Here is a 7,068-nt window from a genome sequence, read left to right on the forward strand (position 1 = left end):
TTTGCTTAAGTGCTTTGTTGTGCAGAGCTGCTTTACTCAGCTGAAACCTCAAGGCTCTCTGAGGCACCTCAAGAAATGAGGGTCTGAGTGTGACAGGAGCTGGAAGAGGATGTCAGCACAGCTCCCTCACAGAGCTGCCAGCCTAAAACGTTTCAGCAATATTGCACCATTACATAACTTTAAATGTTTCCCCCAATGCTTTTTGGGATACGGCTAAGAAATAAAGCAGGACAAACGAGCAAGGTTTCCATACTGACAAAAGCACCGGGTTTCTTTTTCTGAGCTGAAGAAATAGTTATGGTGACTGCTGTGTTCATTTTATTGGTTTCTTTCCATTACTCTTAACTCCTGGCAGCAGCTTAGAGAATCCCTCCCTGTCCTGGATGGTTTCTTCTTTCAAACATTTGGAGGCAGTTGTTCCATTCACCCTTTCATCATTGCTTAGCTCATTTAATCTTTCCTCATAAGTCAGTCCCTCCTGTTACTCAAGTGTGGTGCTGCTTTTCCCTGAACTCCCTCTCAGTTGCTCGTTTATTTTACGGTGACATGGTGGCCAGTAATCCTGCCATTGTTAACGTTTCCTGTTGTGAACTTTGGGGTTATTTTTGTTCAGAGTTACTGCAGTACTTGGAGGACTGAGCTAAGCTTCCCCTGTGAAGAATAATTACAGGCAAGGTCACTGATACTGCAGCAGAAAACATGGTCCATGGATAAATATAGCTGCTGAGTTTGGAGATGGAGGCTTACTGCAGTTCTGGTGGAAGAAGGCCCAAAAATACACATTTGATAGTAAACACACAACTAGGGCTCCAAATACCTTTGCTCTAGTGGAAAAATTCTGCTGTCTGCAGAAAACTAATTTATTTGCGAATTCCTGCATTATTTTAAGACCATCTAGGCCAATGAAATCTGAAGTAACTTTGCAGTATTTCTTTTATTAAAATGGTAGGCGACAGTAACTGGATTCAACCATGTGTATGACTGCAAGTTTTTGACATGCTTTGATTTTACTGTTGCCTCTTTTCATTGACTCCAGAGGAATGTGGGACAGATCACATATGAAATGTCATTATGTCATTTGGTCACTCCTAACTTAGTACATTTGCCTTTCACTGTCAATTGGCTTATTCTGTCATTCATAACTTAGAGATTCTCAAAGTGTCATTGTTGCTACTGAGTGCTACCTTGCAGCACTTACACTGTGACAGAACCAGGGGCAGAGTTTGATTTGCACTCCAGTTAAAACTTATCACAGACCAGCCTCCAAACTCAGTTAACACAGGGACAGATTGCACTGCCGGTGCTTACATTGCAGTTTTCCTCTGTTTGTGGAGCCATGGGCTGATTCTCACATGTGATCCAGGTTCAGGATGCCTAATCCTGAAGTCCTGGCACCAACTGCCAGGATACAGCCCCCATCTTCTGCTGGTTCCTGCTCAGAGTTCTGTGGGGTTTTTTTCCCCTTTCCAATCCCTTCATGATTTGAGGATGTACCCTGAAAAACCACAAAGCCATACACTGAAGTCTGGGGTCCCAAGAGCCACACTGAAGCTGTGTCTGAGGGAATAGTGCTGCACAGAGCTTGACAGACCCTTTACCCGCAGCCTCAGGAGAGATCAGGGTAAGAAACCAGGGTTTGAGTGCCACAGCTCTGTCTGTACTTGGAAGCACACCCACAATGAAAATGCTTTTCATCAGTCATCTCTCCAACAACTGTTGAAAACAGCATAATCTGCTAACATAGAAAAGCTAAATTGCTTTCAGACGAAGCACTGAAAAAGCGCTTCTGTGATTTGATTCAGCTCAGATCCAAAATGCATGATTTGACAGCTCCAGTACCTCTTAGCTGCTTGAAGTTTCTGTCAGAATTTCTTTTCCCTAGTTTGTTCTTCTCTAGTTTCACATTTTAACCCTTCTCTCCCCAGATTAGTGTTTTTGAAATATTATTTTTAAGGGCACCAGATGTTTAAAGAATAGCAGTGCACTGGGAATACAGTGCTTCTAAAATAAATTGCATGGATGCTATGGGCTGAGTCTGGGACACTGAAGCAAAACTTCAGAGCAAGATGAGGAATACAGCCATTTTTTAAGCCCACAGCATTTTCTAAGTACTAAAACTTGCTTTAATCAGAAGGAAAGCACTGAAAGAATGTTTAATCTCATAAGCTCTTTTGTTGTTCCTAAGTGAAGAAGAGCCACATTCATCACTGGTATGATTACAATGAAAGCAGCGCAACTACCTCAGGGAAGAATTTGGCCCAAGTAGATGTTTCTAGACCTCTAGAGCTATTGACAGCTGTGCTGTCCCCACATATTGTTGAGAAAATACAGAGCTAAAGACATACCAAAAGAAATAGAACTAGCTCCCATTTTTCTTTGGATGAACTGGAGCTCCTGGATGTGAAGGCTGCTTTACCTCTGTAACACTTCTGATCATCATTATGTGATCTCTCTGATCAGTGATCTGTCTGAAAACATCTTCCTAACTGAGGAGCTGTGCAGCTCTGCCTGGTCCAGCTCTTGCAGCTCTGAGCTACCGAGCCCTGCACTTCACAGGATACAGCATATCACCTAATTTTAGATGTGATGCAACGAGGGGGGGGTAGCTCAAGTGAGGCAGGAGGGATGCTCTGAGCAGCTCGAGCTCAGAGCAAGCACTTTATAATTATCAACTGCTACTTTCAAAATAACAGAGGCGTTTATTAGTACCAATGCACATTTATGGGTGTGATTCAATAAACAAGCTGTAGCAAGGACAAACACTTCTGGTAGAGGATATTAGTGCAAGAATCAAGCAGTAGGCTTGCTGTCCTCAGGTGGCAGCTGAGGCTGCCCCAGTGCTGCCTCCCAGCCTCCCCTCTCTGATGTTCTCTACTGAAATGCTGAAGCTGGATCAGACATACACACAGGCTTTCTTCTCCATGGGAACCATCTCTTCCCCTCATTCAAGTGTTTGGTTTTCTCAACAGCTTTTTGCCTCCCACTGGATTAGTCTGCTCATAACCAAAATCATGCAAAGAATCTCTACATTAGTACAAAGAAGCTCTACTTTTAGGGAAGTCTCTACTTGCCAGAGCAATGACCTCTCCTGAGCTACCCTGGCTCCGTGCTGTACTGGATGGAGTCACTGGTTACATGACCTGCTCCCCTGGCTGACATCCTGCACAGATAACAGGCTGTTGGGGGTGCTCCAACTTGCATCAGGCTTTGGGCTTGAATGTTTTGAAGAGGATTCAAGTCTTTCACTGGCATTAAACTAGCTTAGAATGTCTATGCCTCCTCTGAAATTCTACCATGGAATCACCTACCCTTTTGTCCACTGTCTTTAAACAGTTAATTGTATATTTTTTACTGGTAGCAAACCAGTGTCAATAAATCATATTCTAAAAAGCACAAACAGCACATTCTTAATGAAAATATCTTTTACACATCTAAACAATAAAGTAAATGTTTGAGAAAGAAATCTCTAAATTTTTTTCATGGTATTTTAAAACAGTCATCTCAAAATAAACAAGAAGAAATGTTTGTTAATCATCTGGAATTTTTAATTTCCTACTTTGCATGGGAACCTGAGTAATCAGACATATGGTATGCTTGTTAGCTGGGAAAGGGTCAGGATTAGAATAGATTCTCAAAATTAGAAAGCACTAAAATATAGCAGCGGTCTTGGCTGCCTAAACTTAAACAATGTTTTGTGCTAATTGCTAGAACAGAACAACATTGAAAAAACACCACACATCTAAATGATTCCCTGAAATTCCTCTTGATTAGCAGGAGAGGAAGTCTCAGGGGATTGGGGATGAGCTAGTCCACAATTTACCTGCACAGGGGGTTATTTGATAGAGACATAGCTGATAAGGAACAAAATGTGTTGGTAGCTTCTGCACAAGCTCAGTAGCTGTAAGAGTTGTGAGATTCCTAAGACAGTAGAGGCTGTTTAGATCAAACTAATAGTATTTTTGGATTTACAGTGCTAAGCATCATTGAGCCAGTCAGCAGTGAGAGCATGTCCTGTGTCAGTGAAGGCACAGTCTGCAGGCCATGCTGTGCCATCAGGGCAGGCATGGGGAACGAGGCACACCAGCCTGCTTTGGGCCTGGAGTTGTTCTCTCACTCAGGAGGGCAATGGATGGCAGCAGCAGCTCCCAGCAGTGCCTGCGTCACAGGACAAGGCCCACGCAGGGATCAACGGCTTTGTGTGCTGCTGCTTGTCCGTGACACAGATCCACATCAGCTCCCTCCCGCCCGTGGAAGGCAGTGAGGATCCTGCACTGGCTTCCTGCATTTCTGTGAGGATGCTGCACTGAGCTTCCTACATTTCCATGAGGATCCTGCACTGTGCTTCCTGCATTTCTGTCAGCCACTCACCGTGCAATGCTTCTGACCCGCTGCAATTCTGTCTGCTCTGTTTAGACTTGCCTCCATTTCAGTGCTCACGGGTAAAAGGCTTTCTTCCACTGTTGTTTTTCAGTCATGTATTTGCTCCTTGCAGTTCACTAGGAATCAATTTGAATCCAACTATTGGAAAAACATCCCACCAAAAAAAGCTTTGGGATAGTTTACAACTTCAGCTCTGGCTACTTCCCTCTACTGCAGTGGGGGAACAGCCAAAAAGACCATGTATTTCATTGCAATGTTTGGGAACACTGTCTGGAATAAGCTTTTGTGATGAGGGGACATAAACAATAGCAATCTGTGGCCTGCACTAATTGTCAGTCCAATGTCATGCTTATTCAGGCCTCATACACAGAGCATGCACCTGATAATTTCATTTTTATTCTCACCCTTCCTCGATTGTCAGTGATTTGGTCTCTCCTGGGACTACACCAAATTCAGCCAAGTCAGTGACTTCACATTTAAAAGTCTCTATCATTTCTTTAATCATTTTTTCTCTGTCATTATTTCTTTTCTTCTCTTTAAGTGCTTTTGTATCCTCCATGTTCTGGCTGTAAGCCCTTCACACAAGTAAAATATGATAGTCTGAGGGCTCCAGTCTTCCCTTGTCACAACTGGAAATGTTTCTGGTGGATGTGATTTGCAGACTTGTACAAGCAGTCCAGGCTGCATTGCCTAAACTTTCTATTAATATGAACAACTACCACACTATTCAGAATTAAGGCTGCAGATATTTTCATATACATATATCAAACAAGCCCTCATGCAGCTGAGATAAGAGATAAGGTTGTTTACTATAGCACAAATACAAGGGGATGAAATATCCATGCAAGCTGTTTTGGTCTAGTTGTTGGTTGAAATGGATGTGGTACGTTGACTCTTTTTTCGGCAAGAGGCTGATTATGTACCTACACTTAAGACGTTTAAAACTCAATGTTTCAAATAACTTCCCCTATAGACTGGTCAATAATAATTTAAGAGACAGAATTGTGCATTTTTCTTTGCCTGCCTTCATCTGCTGTACTGTGGTTTTATGTCGGATTCCCGGCTGTTTAGATAGCCTGGAAAGGCCCGGGGTGGCCTTGGGGCAGCCCGCGCTTCAAAGGACGAGAAGAGGCTTCAGATCTTTTCTCGGTCTCGGTGTTTATTAATTGTTTATCTAAAAGATTTTCTCTCGGCCCGACAGAGGTCTGCTCAGCAGCCAGCCATGAGCACACTCCCCTCCCCTCCGGGCGGTCACCTATCTTTATACTCAAAGTTACGTATACAATATTTATCATTTTTCCCCAATACCTTTTACCCTTATTAACCAGTGCACTTTTAGTAATAACCAATCCTAAAGTGCCACCATCACCACAGAAGATGGAGGAGAAGAAGAAGAAGAAGGAGGACAGGACACGCCCCAATTCCTCCATCTTACTTCTCTAAACCCCCCTGTACAGAAATCCTAAACCCTGTGTTTCACTCTCTAATTAACTTATCCCTTCACCATTCACCCCGGTGAAATCCTCCTATCCTCATACAGGTGTCGTCTCCTGTGTAGGATCAAAGTCCAGCCACCAGACACTTCTGGCAACATTCCAGGACTCCCGAGCCCCCCAAGGGTGGTCTCGGTGACTCGGCACCTCAGTCCTGAGGTGCTGAGATCCCACAGTTTTAGAGCACTGTATATGACAAACCTTCCAGGAATCTCAAACACAAATTGAAGTCCCACTGAATCACTTAAAGCAGCTGAAAAACACCATCAGAGAGGCCACACAACTGCATGGAATGTGATGAATTTCCAGGAATAGGATTGTTTCCTGGAGATTATTGTGTAAAATACAAGTATAAAGAAGGAACAAAGGTAATGCTGACAGTGTCTACACCACCAGGCTATTTTAGTTTGTGAAAAGAAGAATGAAGAAAAAAGACATGCTGTAAGACCTTTGCTAGGGTAACAGGAAGCCTAGATGTCAAGAGCAGACTCTGAAACAAAGCAGTACAAAATTATCTCAGCATAAAATATAACTTCTCTGTGATTTTATCTTATAAACCAGATCCATTTTTAGCTTGAATGGAGTCTGAATAGAGAGGTTAGGAGCTTTATGTCCATGCTTCCATCCAGCAATAATAAAAGAATGACTAGGTAAAAGGCAATGATTATATACAAAGAGATGAAGCCTGCAGTTCTGAGGAGAAAGGGGCACAATTGATTTGGGGCACATAAGCAAGAGGAAATCTGACCATTCATTTTCATTAAAAAATCAGTTCTGCTGACTAGGACTTACTCTGAAGCAGAGGTTATGCAGAGAACTTTCAGAATAAAATATCACATAGCATGTGCAAAAATTTGGCCTCTGTATATAACAAAAGCAATCCTCCCAGGAGAGCTTTTTGCTCTTTTTCTTCAGAGAGACTCTGCTCCAACATACTGGAGGAAGCCTGATTTAAAAATAAGTGGACTCTTACAAGTAGAAAATCTGGTATGGTTTCAACCCTGGAAGTGCTTGTTTCTCAGCTTTATCACGAAGATCTCAGGTCCTGACACTGGTTATTAGTGAGTAAAGTCTGCATCTTCTACTTAGACATCAGGTGTCAAACTCAGGTGACATTGGGGTTACTGTTCAATGTTTGTGTTCCTCCTGTTTCAAGTGGTACTTGAATGTACAAAGATGTTTGGATGGAACACAA

The sequence above is a fragment of the Zonotrichia leucophrys genome, chromosome 8, assembly GCF_028769735.1.
Source record: "Zonotrichia leucophrys gambelii isolate GWCS_2022_RI chromosome 8, RI_Zleu_2.0, whole genome shotgun sequence".
Classification (NCBI taxonomy): domain Eukaryota; kingdom Metazoa; phylum Chordata; class Aves; order Passeriformes; family Passerellidae; genus Zonotrichia; species Zonotrichia leucophrys.